This window comes from Micropterus dolomieu, linkage group LG06, assembly GCF_021292245.1.
Source record: "Micropterus dolomieu isolate WLL.071019.BEF.003 ecotype Adirondacks linkage group LG06, ASM2129224v1, whole genome shotgun sequence".
Taxonomy (NCBI): Eukaryota; Metazoa; Chordata; class Actinopteri; order Centrarchiformes; family Centrarchidae; genus Micropterus; species Micropterus dolomieu.
The window spans coordinates 3815609-3834689 of NC_060155.1; the positions used below are offsets into that span (position 1 = coordinate 3815609).

General features: G+C 40.6%; 1 pseudogene; it reads left to right on the forward strand.

The window, feature by feature from the left end:
- Positions 1-19081, forward strand: part of LOC123972424 — a 180955-nt pseudogene that overhangs the window by 31177 nt on the left and 130697 nt on the right.

The following is a 19081-nucleotide window of genomic DNA, read 5'->3' on the forward strand; positions in this document are numbered from 1 at the left end:
CTGTGGCTCTTACTGCACGTTCAAAAGGCTTTCCATCACTTCCAGAGTTTTATTTGTAGCTGCAGGGACTCCTAGATGACTAGATGGCTTAGCTGCAATCCAAATGCCAATCAGCTCATATTTTCCCGTATTGATATCCAGCCTTGCAGATAGATATGATTTAATGTACCAAATTGGATATCTCAAAAAACAGACAAATACAACTAATATAACTGTCAAGATGGAAAGATGTGCATTGTTGTTGTTGAATGAACTGGTCTTTAAGGTTCCAGAAGTTGTACTGATTGTGCCTGAGCTGAAAGTACTATACAAAGTCGTAGCAGCGTATGGGTTACTCCCTCTTTCCCTCCCATACATTGATTTTGCATCTCAGCCACTGTACAAAATCCCCTTCATCCATTCGCCGGGCAGCAACACCGCGGGCACCTCAACCTAACACTTCACACAGTAGCACCAGATTAGCATATTACAACAACAAAAATGTCTGTGAACAAAGTAGTTAGCGACCTGTGCAACCCCAGCCACTGAAAAGACAACAAAACTTCCCTTTTCTAACAATTTACTCTCGGGGGCCGGAACCAGAGAGCAGCAGCGGTTCAGCGAGCCCGCAGCAAAACTTCCACACTGGCAACATATGAATCATAAAAGTGAGCCTACACACTGTGCCAGGACACAAAACAAACCTAGAGAGTGACTCACACCCTTATGTTTCATTTGGAACAATTCGATACTGATTAGATAATACTGACGGTGAGCGCTTTCAGCAAAATGGCCTTGGAAATGTTTTTAGCTGCCGCGGTGGCCTGGTAGTGGTTGAGGGTGAAGAAGAGGGCGGGAGAGGGATGCGTTGATGTGGGTGGCTTCACAGAGCCTTTGACTGTAGCTGGCTGCCGAATAATGATGGCTGTTGCGTAACTGTCACCAGAGTGTAGACTGGAGGTTTTTGGTTTTTTTTAAACAGGAGGGTCGAGGTGATGTAATGTCTGTCTGTGCTGTAGGGTCATATTAAAGAGCCGCCACTAGGAGGAGAGAGTGGGCCTGAACTTGCTGGATGTGAGGATGATAAGGATGATGGACCAGATGTGGACTGCTAGGTGTGAACACTGCGAACAGTCTACATATTTATCAGTCTGTTAGTCCTGATTTTGAGTCTTAAATGTTTTATTTTCAAGTGAAAAACTCTGACATCGCAGTATAATTTTGGTACAAAGCACCCTGTCTGTATGTGCAGTAATTATACTTTATTGTTCCACAGTCAGCTGATGCCTAAGGAGACTACTTAAGTCTGTGTTCAAATCAGTTAGTTTCAACAGTTTTAGTTTCACTATCTTGAAACAATATAATAAATGCTAGTATCAGCAAAACATTTAACTTGAGCCAAGAACATGAAACAAAGATTTTTCTAGTAGAAACAAGTCATTTTTAGAAATATATTTTTGGACTCATTTATAAATAAAAATAAATTGATATAATTGAGATTTTGGCAGTGAAGAAACTGATACGGTATACTCGGTTATGGTTTTGAGCCTGTGGCACGTCCTCATTTCTTTTTCGCTCTGGGAGACTTTCTTCTTTCAACCTACAAATATATTATGGTTATATTCCAGTTCATTTACAGTATCTCAGTTTTTAGAGTTACTGGATATTTTCTACATTGGGCTTTTCCAGTCAGCATGGGATAAGCTCATAAAATATGAGTGTTAACTTTTCTGGGACTCTGAGAGGCAGAGTTGTTTCAGCTCAATGACATAATGACTTTAAACTTTGTCTAGAGGATTAGCTATTCTTTTCAACTTGTAAAAGAGCATGTAATCCATCAACTAATCTGGAATAATGCAAGACATTTGGGGGATTTTCATTGTTTTATGACCTCAAATTTAGCATATTGTCAGTTTTGATGAGCTGTATGTATGACATGTTAGGTAACAAAGCTAAAGGAACTTCTTATATTATCAGCAGTGTTAATAAAGTGTTTTCCTTTGTTGTATTTCTATGGTTACGTCTTCCACCAATCACAAATGTATAAATAGTTATCAGCACTATGATGATACGGTATTTGTTCAGCTTTGTCTTGAAAAATTGTCTTCCAAAACAATTTACAAGTAAAAAAGGAAAATAAAAACATATTTAGGTCATAGATCCTCGAATATCTATGAAAATGAGCATCGAGTGTGTAAAGGTGTTGTCATTCTTTCAACCAAAGACTAAAGTTCTCTTTTATCTCTTGACAAGACAGGATTTGTTTTTGTCGTCAATCATACCGTCAGAGTAGCTTTCTCTTCTTTTTAGACGGTAGGATGTATCGTTTCAGTTCACTCCAAACATCATCATTATCGTTTTTTCCCGTGCAATCAGTCACTGCAATGCTGCTGTTTGATAAAAACCTCTAAATGACGAAGACAAAGATTTTTTTTTTCAACTAAATTAATATACGTACAATATATATATTTTTTATCAGCCAATAATATTGAAAAATCTCTTATTTGTGTTTATATGGATGGACACCATGTTGAAGGCTTCTGGGCTTGAGGTTTTGGTTAATAATAATGACAATTATATATATATATATATGTGTGTGTGTGTATACTGTATATCAGCATTCTAACATATATTACTGTATAGTCTAATAATTTTCCAAATGATATATGAGCAACAGAAGATGTAGAAATCACCTCCTGCGAGCTTCTTTTGCCCGGTGAGTGACAAGGTTATTTACGAGGTTCAAAGTCAATGTGGTGTCTTTGTGTGGGACCTGCCCTGGGTGGTAGAGGCCGACAGATGGATATGTGATCAACTCAACATGAGTGATTTACCCTCTTCATCACACACGGAGACTTCGCCTGCACCGGCTGATGAATCACTTCATAGACGTGACAAATATATCGGCCTCATTCCTCGGAGGAGAAATAATGGTCAGAAAAATGAGCCGCCGTGTTGTGTGGAGTTCCTCAGACAAAGCGGTCGAGACGGGGGCTTTTTGTCATTTTGGTCTCTTTGGCTGCTCAGTTTATGTTTGAACAAACAAGATATTATAAGGAATCTAGCATATAGAGTGTAGATGTGTAAATGGAACAGTACATTGTGGAATTCATAACAAAAGAGTCAGGAAGAAAAGTTGTTTTCTTATTATATTTTTAATTCAAGCACTTAGCTTCACTAGGTTTCTCCCTGGGGATCATTAATTTGACCCAGTCTAATTAGTTTGTTATTGCACCTTAAATGTTAGAATAGCATAACATTACTAATGCATGACGTGAATTTGAGTTTGGTGCTGTTCCTGTTTTTCTTTGATACACTGACCTCAGGGCCCAGGAAACCCAATTAAAAACCGGCAATAATAGTTGCATGGCTGGGAATGTCAAAGAAGACTGTTAATCAAAAGGTTTGAAAAAGGACATGTTGGAGTTTTTTTTCCTGAGATTTGGTGAAATAGGATAGAGATTGTGTTACAAAATTAGGGCGGGTGCCGTCATAGAAGCCTGGCTGGATAGGATTGACAGTTTGCTCATCCAAAGAACATCCTGGGGAAAAGATCCTTTAAATGTTTTTTGTGTTTGTGTTTTACTTGGAAAGCTTGTTGTAGATTAAATTTGACCATGCATGTAGGACATTTTGTACAAAAGGGCAAAGTTTGAAAAGTACTGAGCAAAGATAGAAGTTTGTAAAAAAGGTAGAATTGTTTTTTTGTTTTCTTCCTTACATTTTTGTGCTGCTTATTTTACTTTATTTAAATGGGTAAAATGGAACAGTTACTCTGTTTTTTCATGTTTGTATTGAAACTGAAGAGGCAGACCCCACACCCCGCAGAAACCCCACAATGAAAGTGCAGCAGTTTAAATCCATCAACCTGAGATGAAATCACTTTTCTGAATCCATGAAAACATTTTTTTTCTGCCAACAACTTTAAGATAGGGCCTGCTCCATAAATGGAGTCACCATATTTTACAAAGGTGTTACAGTAGCAGTCACTTCCTATAGCGGTGCACAATGCTTCCTGGAGGGGAACTTGGTAATATATCGTCCTGCAGGGCCTTTAGTCTGAATTACAGCGGGAAAAACAAAAGGTTAATCACATTGGGAGACTCCGCTTTGCCTCTGACCACCCAGCTTCTCTGCGTCACTCCATCAGTGTTTCAATTCAAGCTGCTTTATTGGCATGAATGTTGGATGAACAGGGCAAAAAAAAAGCACCTTCAAAAGCACCTACAAAAACAATACAGAAGTCTTTCTGTGCCCTTTCTGCCCATATTGTCTCTCTTGCCTTTCTCGCTGCCCCAGTTTCTGTCACCCTCAATTTACATCACCCTCAATTTACATCTATCACGACTATATACGTTGCAATCACCATACGTCAAATCAAAATGTAAATGTATCATAAACTAGGCTGCTAGAGGTGCATTTGCTCATCTGAGAATCACGTATCAGAGCGTCCTCTTGTTGATGACCAAAATCCTCTCATCCCCAACCCCCTCCTCTTCATTTCCCACCGAGCTTAAATGCCGCCGGGCGCATTACATTGAGATTCAAGAGGTTATCTCGCAGTGGTGATGGGGATTGCAGCAGCCTAAAGGATCGCCACAGGTTAACACATTTTTTCTTTCAAGTGCCACGTATGGTTAAGTTTTAATGAACACAACTCCTTTTCTCCTGCGGTATGACAAACAACACCTTGTTACTATGGAAAATATATTCTGAGGATGTCTTTTGCAAAGCTTCTAAATATGTGTGTGTGTGTGTGTGTTTTACAGGGTGGTGGGCCCTGCTGTGACCTTCAAAGTGAGCCCAAACCCTCAGAACGTCAGCACCGCAGATGTGGCCAATGTGGCTGGTAGGTCCTCCTTGACTGAGTAATGTTGTCTATACTGACAGAGAAAAAGACAGGCCATTATCATTGGCTTGCCGCTGCACCTGAGGCCCTGTGAACATTTTTCAAAATGTGTGACGTGTGTGTTTTTTTGTCTCCCACTGTGTATTCTGCCATACCCACACTGGCACTTTATGGCGAGTTTTTCTATTCCTTTGTGTTCCATTTGGTTTAGTTTGGGTAAGTATTTGGTATTGGCCCATTTTGAAAGGAAGCCAGTAGAATTTTCTGTTGTCACAAATCTCTAAGCAGCCATGTTTGGCTCCATCGTGGAAATCCATTGGAGAGTTGGATGTGTGCCTAAAAAAACATGCTAGAAAAAAAGAGAACTTTGTTGTGTTTCAGAAACGAGTCAGTTCATTAATGCCTTTCTCAAATATGAAAAGTCTGATAAGGCAGATTTTTCTCAAAAGGACACACAATGTGGCTTTCAGTCTCGCATTGCCAATCAGTATGAGTTGTACCTATAAAGACAAAAAACAGGACCGATCAGCTTTTGAGAATTAGGTACTGTAGCTAAACAAGCAGCAGTCTCATTTTACAGTGGGAATTCTTCGGAAAAATGTAATCCCTGGAAAGCAGTATATGTTCACCTTATGCTGAAGAAAGTGGTTTGGTCCTACCAAAAAAGCCATTGTAAATTTTTGAAAAACTACTCAAATCAAACTTCCATCCACATGCTATCCCAATCCCATTGTTTAAAGTTAAAATGGACTTTTCACTATTAACGCTAACGCTACCCTCTGCTAAAGATGTTCGCTAACACCCCAGGTATACAAATGTCTTAGCCTAACAGTGACCTAAGTCCTGGTTCCAGAGTGACTTGTAATGAATGAGGTTTCAGTTCTGGCCTACACTTTGTTTTCGGCTCAAATTGATCCAGATCCACACCCCGCAAAACCTAGCCAAATTGTTTTTCCAGTTATAGGCCAGAGCTAGCTCACATTTTGCTGTGCCAACACACAGGTGACTGTGCTCACACATATCTTAGATTGATTGTAAGTAAGGACTAATATTACATAAATTGTAGATTTTTTAAATTAGACAGTTACAGTCATAGAACAAGCTCAGAATCATGAGCATGTTGTTCTGTATTCCAGCTGTGATTGGGTTTTTTTGGTTTTACATTCTGGTATTGGAAACTTATCCTGGTTTTGAGAAACCCAAATATGCAAGCTGGACTACTCCGATATCAAAGTTTTGGATCACTTTCTGTCATGTGTGCAGGTGCATCGTAAGCTTAACTTGCATAACAGTCTGTGAAACAAGAAATATGATGATGAATGCAAGTGTGACATCAGTAACTGCTCTGTTCCTCTCATTTTCCATTCTTGGTGGTCATATGAAGAAGCAAAATACAGTAGAACTGTAACTTTGTTTCTCGTAAACGCCACGTTGGGAATATGATCAAAACCAGGAGTCAAGAAAGACTAAAAAACCGGGATAATGATGTAAAATTGCTCATTGTCAGGGGATCTGTGATCCACCACCTTTGAAGAAAGCTCCTCAGTGATTCTGTTTCAAGATCCTCCAAATCAAAATGACTTAGTTCAGCCTGTCACATGGAGCAGGTCTCTGTAATAATCTTTCAGAGTGCAATCCAGCAGGACAGACATTGTGAAGGTGTGTGTGTGTGTGTGTGTGTGTGTGTGTGTACCAGGCTACAGTGTGACTCACGGTAATGAGGAGAGGGTGTTGATGAAGTGGGGAATAAAGAGAGGAGGAATGTTTGCCATTAGCCAAGGTGTCAGTCCAGAGAGAGAGAGTACTTTCCTGATATTCCCTGGGACACACACACACACACACACACACACACACACACACACACACATACATGCATACACACATGTATAGACACACTGCTGATTATGCAACGGCTTCTCTCCTGTTTTTAAGAGCTATTGTTGGCGTGCTCATTTCCCGCCCGCCGCTCTCGCTGGCTCTGCGGGGTCACGGATGAGTCTCGATTGTTATTAATGCAAACATTTGACAGAACGTGCTCGAAATGAAATATGGCGTCCTCTCAGCTAAAGTGCAATAGTGTGGGCGGGCTGTCTTTAAAGTGTCGTTTGTCATATTCAACTAGAATATCAATCCATCCCAAAGCGTACATTATCCCCCCTGGCCAGGGTTTATAGTGCTTTTCTGAAACATTAAGCTTTACACGGCCATTGTAATGACGTCGTTTTATCATCATTTATAGCCGCTCCGCAGCGGATGGTAGAGATTGGACGTCCATCTCATCTGTCACAAAGTTGTGTGTTTTGGTGGAATGCTTTTGGCAGCTGTGTTAAAAATAATTCAGTTTTGTTTGATTTAAGCTCTGCGAACGCTTCAGTAAGACATCACTGTGTGCCAAAGAAATGTTTAAACATTGAACTATGTGCAGTGTTGGAAGAATGATTCAGATCCTTTTAATGTGGTCATTTTGGAGGCTGCAGTTTGTGGAGCTGTTGAATTGAATGGTGTTACACTGAGAGGTGTTTCTAATATCCAGGAATCAGTCATGAGAACAATTTAATCGACAACTGAGAACGTAGAAAGAAAATCTGAGAATGCTGAACAAAAGTTGAAAATATAAAATGGAAATGTGACAGTATTATATAGGATGAAACCCAGTGACTAAAACCTGATGACGACACCCCACTGGCACCATCTGTTGTTTCAGGTAAGTATTGATAGGTTATGCTATATTGCATATGAATAAGTGAGTCACTGTGGCAACAATGCAATGAAATACTTATTTTGTTAAGTGCATTCAGCCCCAAATTATAAATCAAACTCAGAAGACGTGTAAGGTATGCAGTGGTTAAAGGGGAACATGTGGAATGTTAAAACAAATACAGTCCCAATGATTATATTCACTTTCAATTTGGACTGGAATTGTCTTATTTAATATTTGACAACAGAGTCAAATTCACCTTTTTACATAAGAACACAAGATTCGTCAGTTGTGCATTTTACATTTTATTTGGAATCCTCAGTTAATGTATTCTTATGAATGCTTAATGTCTATATGGAAGAAACAAGATACATGCAAGACTACTTATATATGGTATTCGCCAGTGTCATGTAATCCGCTGTTGGCTGGGCTATTTCAATGGTATAACACACGCAGACAAAATAAAATGTCCATACATGTTTTATTAATTTCTGATCCCGTCATTTATTAATGACTGAATTATGTCTATACATATTATTTATTTATATTTTGTCACTTAATTAGTTATAGGTCATTTTGCACATTTTGGATTTTACTGACAGATCATGTGTAGTTACTGTAATGTGACTATATAGCACATTTATTTGATACCAAAAATGAAGCCAGTTGTGACTGCAGTCTCTCAGGAGTCCAGTTTAAACATCATCTTTCTCCGTCTTACACCGGGTCAATTCTGACCTCAGCCTCCAGGTGCCCCAATGTCCGATTAATGCAGCCAGGCCTGCCAGACCTGGTGTTGCATTTTAAGAAGCCACGTTACCACTTCTGTCATGCGCGTCAGCCCATTGTGAGCAACTCTGGGGCCACCAGGGGCCATTGTCAAACGTGGGGGTGGATGTCAAGACGGTGGGCAGCGAGGTGGTGACCCTCATTGTTCAGCCAAGGGGTGGGCGGGGGACCTAGAGGCTACTTCCAGCGGTGCGTCACGGCCGTGAGAACGGGACCCCGTGAATAGGCCGGGGGTCAGGGTCAGGACAGCGGGCAGCTCAATTAGCACTTAAAGCAGGAGGAGAGCAGCTGAGATTGCCTTATCCCTGCACCGTCTGTTCATTTGACTTTCTTTTTTATCCCACCAGCACTTGTTTTTGCATACATGCTAATCATGCCTCTCAGTGTGAAATAGTTACTCACACATGCCCAAAAGCTGTCCACTCTAGGGATTATGGAGGGTTAGTTAGTTAGACAGTTGCTGCTGGTAGTGGTCAGTTTCAGACTCCACTTTTCTCGAGTTAAACTAACCCGTCTTTGTTATAGACAGACAATAGCTGGGTGCTCACTTAGTCAATGTTGCTTCTGAAGTTTGATTTGTGTGTTGACATGTAAATAATTTACTGGCAGAGAGGTCAGATCAGTTTCATAAGTTAAAAGACATTATTCCCCTGGAGAGGGGAAACCAGTCAATGCTTAATTTACATGCTAATTAATAGGCGGGAAGTGTTTAGTGTCTAGTTCACATATCAATCAAAAATTACTTTTTAGACTATATATATATAAAAAATATTTTGTTGTTCATTATTAAACTTGGAAGTTTTTCTGTTTTGTTAAAACATCAATGAATTTTATTTATTCATGTTGCATAAATTGTGTTGCACGTGACTTCTACAAGATCTCTAAGTTTATTTTTGGGCTATCTTCTAATTTTCATTTGCTAATGATTTCCTTGTAATGTTTTTCACTCACCAGTTCACCAATGTCTTGTTGAACTGAATTCATTGCTTGTTCTTTACTCTTTTTCTGATGACCGTTGACAACACACACACACACACACAGCGAGGTGCAGACACATCCATTTAAAGAGGATGACTCTTCCGTATGCAGTGCTGTATGCTATCTTATTAAAGGGACTATATTTAAGTTTTTCAATGAAATTTTTCAAATTTTCATTGCCTTATTGTCAGTGGGCTCAAAACTCACTCCGTTGCTTGCATTATCCACTATTCTGCTTTTAATGTGAGGTCTCCAGGTCGGATTCAGTCCTGTTCGCGCTCCCGAGCCTCTCTCGTACTACAGTGACAACACGGCAGCTAACGACATGCAGTCCACTAACACCATAAAACAACCGGCTCACAGCAAAACACAGGCTCCACGTAAGGATACAAAACAACAATAAAGGTTTATGTGCTGAATGTGTGAATGAATTATGTGATGATGTCGAGTAAGAACAAAGTGAGCATTAGTAAAGCTGGAGAAACACAGAGAAAGTCACGTTAGCTCGCCGGCTAACGCCGAGCAGTTGCTGATGTTATCCGGGGCAAAGTTATATAACGTTAGCTTTCCATATTACTTCATCAACTAACACGACCCGTGTTACTATCCTGTTGATTTAGCCTGCAAGAAAGGATGTAACGGTAAAAAGCAAAAGTGGAGCGATTTGTTTACTAACATTAGCCTATAGTGATGCAGCCAGCTAACGCTACAGTAGCTCGGACCTGCCGCTGATTGCTTCGTAACATTCAATTTAGGTTTACAGTGGTTTTACCAATACTCAGGTACCTAGCGGACGTGACCCACATAACATAAAACACTGCAACAAAACGGTCACAACAACCCAGAGGAAGAGTTCAATTTTGATGAATCTTTGAATCTGTAAACATGGAAACTGTACTTCTGTACATTTTGCTCTTATCTGTATGAAGTGGTCTTAGCCAATTTAGCTTAGTAACCTATTCCAACAAATGCTGCTGCCAGAATTCTAACAAGATGTTCCCTTTTGGAGTAGATTTTCAGATTTGTTTTTTAAGCCTCCCATGGTACTAGCTCTTGTCTGTTAGTGACCTGTTTACCACACATGGGCCTAAATACAGCCTGAGATCCAACAATGGGCAATTGTTGGTGATTTCCAGTGATTCCCAGATCTGTGATTAAGCACCAAAAGAGACCAACTGGTTCAATTAGGGTTGTTAATTTGAATCTGTTATGTTTTTTTGATTAGCATCTGTTCAAATTATATCATCAAGTGTAGTTATTATCGATGTTCCTACCATGTATTCATCCAAACATTTTTTTTAAATTAGATTTTCATCTGGTCTATGCATTTTCACATTTCATTTATGATTTGATTGGTTTTAAGTCATTCCTTCATGCCCTTTGATGTAAATAGAATGGAATAATGTAGCAACAATTCAGTAACAAGTGTGAGTTGTTCAGTGATTGCATTTGTAGAGGAGGAAGCAATGCTTCCTAGAGTAGGAAGCAATGTAGGAACCGCTGATATATTTCTGTCACTGAGCTTCAGTCTAGATCCTGATGACTTGGTGGAGGAAGAGTTTCAGTTACTTTTACAAAGGCATCAGTTGCATCTCGGGCCTTTTCTTTCCTTCCCTCGAATTCTTGTCTCCTCATTTTCTGCCGTCTGAGTGGATTAGCATAGATCTCGTATGCTGACAGGACTGACCTTCACTGCAGCTAAACACTTGTCAAAATGCCAAATGTAATTACTGAGCTCTTTAGGTCAAAGTAATGTGTTTCATCTACCTCACTTCGCCCTGTTATTGATGTGCAGGCCCTCGGACCTCAGACTTCAGTCGAGTCCCCCTTCTTTCCTCTTGCAGCCCTGGCTCCCAGAGTGTGTTTGTGTGTCATAACAAAGCACGGAAATGTATGCGTAATTATGCCTAAGTAATGTGGTCAAATTGTTATCTATGTGGACAAGTTTGTACGTTGCTACACTGCTAGATGTCTTTGCGTGACTTTGTCAGCCTATACGCACTCAGACCCTGTCATTATGGATCATTTAAAGTTATCTCACAGAGCTGCAGAGTGCTTCCCTAACACTGCCTTTCAGAGGTCGTCATCATCATCATCATCATCATTACCTTTCCTCTGTCTGTAAATTGCACTAAATTGTCAGGTATGTTATGCTGTCTTGATGTCAGCTGTCTTTCAAGGTAGCTCTTTTACTTGTTTTGTAATTACATTGATGTTATAAAAACACATAACTGCAATCTGAATTTTAACTTCTTATTTAGATGTGGCACAAAGCAAATGACTGTTGAAAAGTGTTTCCGAAAAATCATTTTTTTCCTGATTGCTCAGATATTACTTGTTGCTTTCGGCGATATGCCAGTTACAGAGAGAAATATTTTATGTTCATATTTGACAACAAATGTTAACACCACTGACTGATTTTTTTGCCATCGCCGTCACTACGTGAAACTCCTTTAATTGTTTCCATTGATTACCGGAGTGATTGCATTGGAAACAGCTCTCATTGGGATCCATCCAGTGGTCTCTCTGTGCCCTTCAGGAGCAGGCAAATCTATTTGAGTTAACTTCGTTTCAGTTCTCCTGCTAATCAGTTTCCATCGCACACCGAAGGGTAATCGATTGTAGAACTTTCTCTCACCTGTTGCTAAAGAAAATAATCAAAACAGGGAGAGAGAGAGAGAAATGAGGGATGTGCTGGTGTTTAGTGATGCATTTTGCTGTGACAATGTGCCACTTTTTTATCTCTTCGCTTGTCGTCAAAGCAGAGCAGGAGGCGTTTTGTGAATTGCAAGATGCCTCACTCGGGCTTTAAAAAGCCTGCACACACCCCCGCCGATCCAGAGTCACCTGTGGTTATTTTGGTCTAACTTCAGAGAGAGTGGGGAGCTGTGCGCTGTCCTCTGGAGCTTTGCAAGCATCTGTGAGTCCTGCCATTGAGTGAAGGGGAGGGATTGGGGGGGCAGGTGTAGTGCCGAGCTAGAATTTGCACAGCAGTGCAACGTGATCCCCAAACCAAGCCACCCTGCCAGCCACTCAGCCAAGCAGCCAAGCAGCCAAGCAGCCGGCCTGATTTCCCCGGCGCTGGCACCAGCCTGCTGGCACCGCCAGCCACTCTCTCCCACTCCTGCAGCTGGCAGGATTCTCGTTGAGTTGGCCTGAGCTCCTGACGTTTGCTGCGGGGTTGGCAGACCTCTCCCAGATGGCCACGTTGTAGCGAAGCTGGCTTCGCGCTTGCATCACTTTTGCATCATTCCCCCAGCTCCAGAGCTGTAGTGGAGTGACATTTCTGCTTAGAGAATACTGTACGTGAGAGGTAGGAGTGCTAAACTCTCACTGTTGTGGCTCCAACAACGTCAAAATGATGATTTGTCGCTTGTGTGGCTGCTTTTCAGGAAAACTGGAAAAAATGGCGCAGATAGAAAGAAATATCTGGTCTCACCATCCTGAATCTATGTATACACACATCAAAGACACACACATTAGAACCAACACTGCATTTTAATTTAAATGTGAATAAGCCCATTATAGTCCTATCTTTTACATTCAAAATGACGGGACAGTGTCAAGGTGCCTCTTGGCTTCATATTTTATTTATAATCTAATTTAAATCCTACTGCATTACCTATAATTTATATCCCGCTAACTTTGTAATCCCAGCTGAACGGAAGAACAGACCTTGACCTCCCCAAAACTTGTTAGCACTGAGACTGAATAATTTAATATACATTTTTTAAACTGCAATGGATGGGAGTAAAATCATCTCATAGAATTTTCTTAATATCCTCAAATTTAATGAGCATGTCTGTCTGATGACTCCTCCTAATTATCACTTTTTCATCCTACAGTTTTTTTAAGCTTCCTTACTGGCACAAAATATGACATATGGTACCAGTAATATCATGAAAGTACAGTTATTGAAATATTAGAAGACAGTTTCATGAAAGAGAACGTGGAGGCACCCAAGAGGTTTTCTGTTAGTGTTGACAGGGAGGGTAACTTTGTTCTAAGCTCTTATCTCCTTCCATTCTCTTTTTCAACCACTATTGTGAAAGCAGTAGTATCCTAATATTCCTTGTTTACCCTTTTAAAGAAATGTATCTAATATTTAGCAAAATGGTGATATTTGAAAAGGACATAAACATATTCAAAGGAAAATAAATACTATTGTATGTTGTTTTGACAGAAATTAGATATTATAGACAGTGTTTCCTTAGGATGGAGTTGTAGCAGCGGAGGGGAAGTGAAGTTTTTTTGTTTTGTACGCTTAGTGCATAGTATGTCTGAATAGAAAACCCCAAGACAATGAAACAAGACAGTGAAATAAGGATCATGCCATTTTGACTATATGGGGGTGCTCAACGTCTGATTTTACATAGAACTACTAGTTTTCTCCCAATAAGTTAATATACAGCCTATTACAATATACATTTTGGCTGGAAATTTCCAGTGTAAGTTGAATGAATAGAGACTGCAGCTCTGCAGCTTCTCAAGATTAAAGCGGAGCTACCGCCTCTAATTTGTACTTCAGTACAGTAGGCCTACTTAAGTTACTGTCCACCACGGGAAATAACCACATCTTAACACTTAGGGCTGCCTATAAACTATACAGCTTACCTCTGTAGCCAACTGCTGTTGTTCTCAAATGTGCCCTTGTACACTCGTGTTTCTTAATCTTCTCAGATAGATGTATCGTGTATGTACTCCTGTAACAGTCCATGTTGTATCCGTCCTCGCCGTGTTAAAAAGCAAGCATGGAAAGCAAAATACGGAATTTACATGATTGCATCCAGCTAACCAAGGCTGAAAGTCTGTGGCTGTGTCCGAAATCTCCCACTACTCACTGTATAGTGAGCTCGCCATTTTGTAGTGCTGTCCGAAGGTACAGTGAGAGTTATTATACCCTATACAGTATAGTCCGCTCGATGTATCATGTAAGCATTTTGAAAAGTAGTGTACAACCGATGGTCACTAACCAAGCCATATATACCATCATGCATTGGGCTGATAGAAAAAAACAGTCCACTAACTGATTGTCTGATGGCAATGACGTAATTAACGGAGCCAAAATAATGATCGGAGAAGTGTCCGAAAGTCTTGTTTTAATAATGCGATATAGTCCTCTACATACAACTCCCTAAATAGGGGGTAGGGAGTAGTGAAAACCAGTGGTGATTTCGGACATTCATCATTGTCTACAACGTCACGTTTCCCTCTACCACCCTTCAGCTAACCCTGCTTTTTGGCTAAAGTTTTTTCGCCCTTCAGGCATCAGATGTGAGGATGCTGATTGGCTTAATTTTTGTTGCTATGGGCATATCTTGTCAGCTATTGGCTACGCTGTTGTACTGCCTGGGTGATCTATCTTTTATTTCAAAAATATTTATTTTAAAAAGAAAAATCAAAACACTTGCCACCACCAGGGAGGGCGGTGCCCTAGCGCCCTCTATTGGCCAACCGCCACTGCCTACCAGTTTGTACAGGACAGAGCTGTAGGCTCCGTACTTGATGTTCTCAACACTGGACAAGTGGGTAGTAATAAAATTCACCTACCAGTTACTTTCTATAAATTGAGCTAATGTTATGTTACATAGCGGCCAAAAGACGTAGCCTACTTTTATAAGCTTTTCTGCTCAGCTGCGCAGTCTAAAGTGGAGGGAAGACGTTTGCTAATCTAGCGCAGCAGTTGGAGAAACAACAGACAGACTTTTCTCGGTCTTGAGAAGCTAACACATAGGCTACATTTAGTGCCAGAATATTCCCCTCCGCTTGCGTTAACTGTCACTTTAAGTCGCTTGGATCGCTACGCACCTCCCGATTCGGAGGGTAAGTCGTTCTTACAACAGCACCTGTCACGTAGATGTCCTTTGAAGAATGAGGTGAGGAAGCAAGCCAAGCGATGAGAGTTACCTTGCTCGCATAGTGCGTGAGGGAAAATTTGTAGAGCATTGATATAAAAATGATTGTGTGAAATTTTAGTAGCGGTGGTCACAATTCAGCAGTCATATAGGGGAAACACTGATTGTTATGAGAGAGAAATTACTTCTTTTGATATCCAGTTTTACTATACCAATATACCAGCCAAGTTCAATAAATGTGCAGAGATTTGCCCTTTAAATACTGGTGCAACAACATATCAGTCTGCATCAGTGCAGGTGGACTTTGGCAAGATGAAAACCTGTCATTGTACAACTGTAATATTGCTAATCTACATAATTAATGCCAAAGAGTCCTTTATGTGAGCACAATGGCCATGTTGCTAAGCATTGATTATTTAACAAGCAGCAGTTGATGCCCATAGTACACACTGGACGCGTCATGAAGGTGAAAGTACAGTAGTCTGGATGGTCCAATTCCACGGAAGGACTGAACAGTTTTTCTGGAGAGTCGACATGCAGGGAAATAGGAAAGTGGCATTCCCCAACAAGACGGCGTTCTTCGTCTCATATGTATGTGTCATATATGTGTCATGATACGGCTAGGGGGCGGGCTTACATAGAACAAAATGGGTGCCACAGGTGTGTGTGGGTGTTTCCAATTTCAGTATATGGTTTGGTTTACATTACAATTACAGACAAAATGACACTACATGAAACTACATATAAATATGACGTATAAAATAAATATTTTATATAAATAAAACGTATAAGCACTTAAACTGTTAATTTCCACTACACAAGGAAAAAGAATACTGAAAAGTCCTTGGAAATGATGGGGTGCTGTAAGATTTGTGATATTATTTATTGTTTATTTGGATCCATATCGGTTGTTATTTTGGCATGTCCATCTAGCGGCTCGTGCAGTGACAGTGCAGTGCATCTTTTGTTGTGGCCACGTGTTTGTTTGATTGATGTTGCTTCACATTTAGCAACGCATGATTCTATGGCATCATGCATCGACACAGCTAATATGATAGCTTCCTCTATCTGGACGTAGGTCAGTAATCAGTCAGTGGGGCAGTTCTGTTTGTCAGCATTCACCAAAGTTGAACTCTGTGAACCAATATTCTAATCACGCCGATGTCTCTGAAATGAGTCTGCCCACCTGAGTATTTAGCATGACATCACTAACGCTACACAATACACTCTCCATCTCTGTAGCAGTGAACACTTCCTTCTCAGCACGAAGCAAGGTATTTTCTTTGCTGTTAGACTGCAGCTCAGACTTCCAGGAACACTCAGTGTCCTCTGGTGCAGTTATTACAGACTCCTGACCCAGGCTGCCAGTGCTCACGCTCTCAGCGGCCCAAGGAGGCCGCATGGACCCGGTGACTCATTTTTAGCCGTCTTCAAGATGCCTGATGAGATGTAGAGGCAGACAGCTGGATTGATTGGCCCCTCTTGAGCACACAGGCCCTGATTACAACTGCACTCAAGTGCCCCCATTGTGCCCCTCCCGTCCCCTGATTTCTCTCTCCCAGTCTTGTTCTCTTAGTCTGTCTCTCCCCTCTCAGCCGCCTTCTCTCTCCCTTTTCTCATGATTTCTTTTTCCTTACAAAGAGAGAGGGTGGATAAGGAGTGACTGCTGAGGAGAGGATAAAAAAGAGCAGAATGACTAACAAAGATTTGGCTTTGCACGGTTCTCTGCCTGCGCTGCAAAGTAGAACAGGGCGAGGATGGAGCCGCCTATTAAGGACTGGTTTGAGATGAATTTGGAATCACACTTTGATGTGAGAGAATTAGATCAATATTTTAAGAACAGCTGGGATAGAGCTGATAGTTCACAAAATCTGTCACAGGCTGATTTGTAGCTTGAATTTGAGCATGCACATCCTGTCTGTCCTGTAAATTAGAAATCTTCCGCTCCTATAAACAGCCTTGTGCAGTATTGTCAGTACAGAAAGAGTGTTAAACAGATTATTCAGGCTCTGCATATTTCTCTAGTACAAATTGTTTCTGGTGGGTGGAAGTATTTTGGCAGAAATCTAATCCTGCTCTTTAAATAGAATCACAAGACCTTTAAAGGGTCAGGTCACCCAAATAGTAACCGTATTCACTTGCCTTTCTTCTAATAGTATCTAGCTGTGAGGATAATTTTGTATATTGCAGGTTTTGCGATATCTATCTCAGAAACTATCGAGAGAGAGAGAAGAATCTGTGCCAATGACAAACGGAAACCCCAGGGGGCCTTATAAAGCCATCTCCCCCCCCCTAAAACTGGGATGTGTTGTTCTTGTTTCTGACTGACTGTATGTTGTTGGCTGCCGTCTTTAAAAATCACTGCAAGTCTGCACACTATTCTACTTTAAACCTCAGGGACTGAAGTTGTACCCAGTAATGCTCAGTATCCAGTCCTGTCTCATGTTATATCTTTAAATGGATTAAAGGTCAGATATAGTGGACTGATATTGTCCTTTTGTTAAACGATTAGTCTGGTGGTATTTTGTATTGTCTCATTAACGACAGACTAACAGTGAAGTGACACACCTGCACTTGTCTATGTATCCAAAGCTTGAAATATCATATTCCTCAGTGTCATAGAGCTTCATTGTTGCCCTAAAACTATTAAAAACACATGTGACACACTGTTGTAGTAGGTGTCATGTTTGACTCAATCCCAACCCGCTGACAAAATACTTACTAGTGCACAAATTGTATTAATCCACTGCTGAAAGAGTCCCCAACAATTACTATGCCCTCTGTTTTTTGTCATGGGCTTGGGTGCCACAGACAGAGTAGGGAAGAAAGTATTAAGAGACAGACTACCATCACTGGTTTGGGTCTTTTCATGGGATTTAATGGGATTTAATAAAATGCATTAAACCTTCAGTAATTCTCTTTGCTGATAGTAAATGATGAGTCTCCTGCTAAGTGTAACCCTCCACCTTTAAAAGACCTTTTTAACCATAAAATATTATGTTATGGTACAGATGTTGTGGTTCATTTGACAAGACCAAAATTATGACTCAAACATGGAATACCTGTAACCTTTTGAGATGTTTTTATTCAGACTAACCCAAATGGCACTTCTCTTGGGTTCATCACATTGGTTGGTCTTCTGGCCCACTTTGGGCCAAGTGACATATCTTGACACGTATTGGATAAATTGCCATGAAACATAGTTCTTCACGTGCCCTACAAGATTAATCTTACTGACTTTTAGGACCTCATAACTTTTCAGCGACTGTGCCAAGCAGGTCAAACTTTTTACTTATGCAAAACTTCAGTTCATGAAAGAACACCTCTTAAACAAATGATTGAATACAAAAGCTCACCTTTAAAATTTGGCTGCTGCTTCCATTTTGTATGACAAGAGGTAGTGTATTTGAATTATCAGTATACTCCTGCAGTGGTGTGACCAAGATAAATACTTTCTATTTAAACAGTACATCTGAATCGGTAGATTTTGTATTTTGGATCATAGATTGTAAATTTGTTATTAATCCGCGTGGGACAAGGGTTTGTCTGCAGCGTTAAACACCCCCATGGACGCTTGTCAACGAAGAGCTCAAGTTCGAGTACACCTTGCTTTTGTATCGTTTCTTTTTAAATTTTTTAAGGATTTGTACCCCCAAGTTGAAATGTCCCCCATGGTTGCTGGATGTGTCTGTCTACTGCACCATGTTTCATGTAGAGGAGAAGTGAGAGACAAAGGCAGTCGAGAGCTTCAAAGGCTGCGGGTGACATTTAGCGCTCAGTATCTTCAAAGACCAGGCCCTCTTTTGTAGTTCTGCTTTTTGTGTATAATTAATGTAGCCCTTCTTACGGCTTTTTCCTCCTTTTCGGGGCTGGATTAGGACAGAAGATTTAGGAAGAGCACCTTAATTTTCAATTTGCATTCCGGGAAATTCA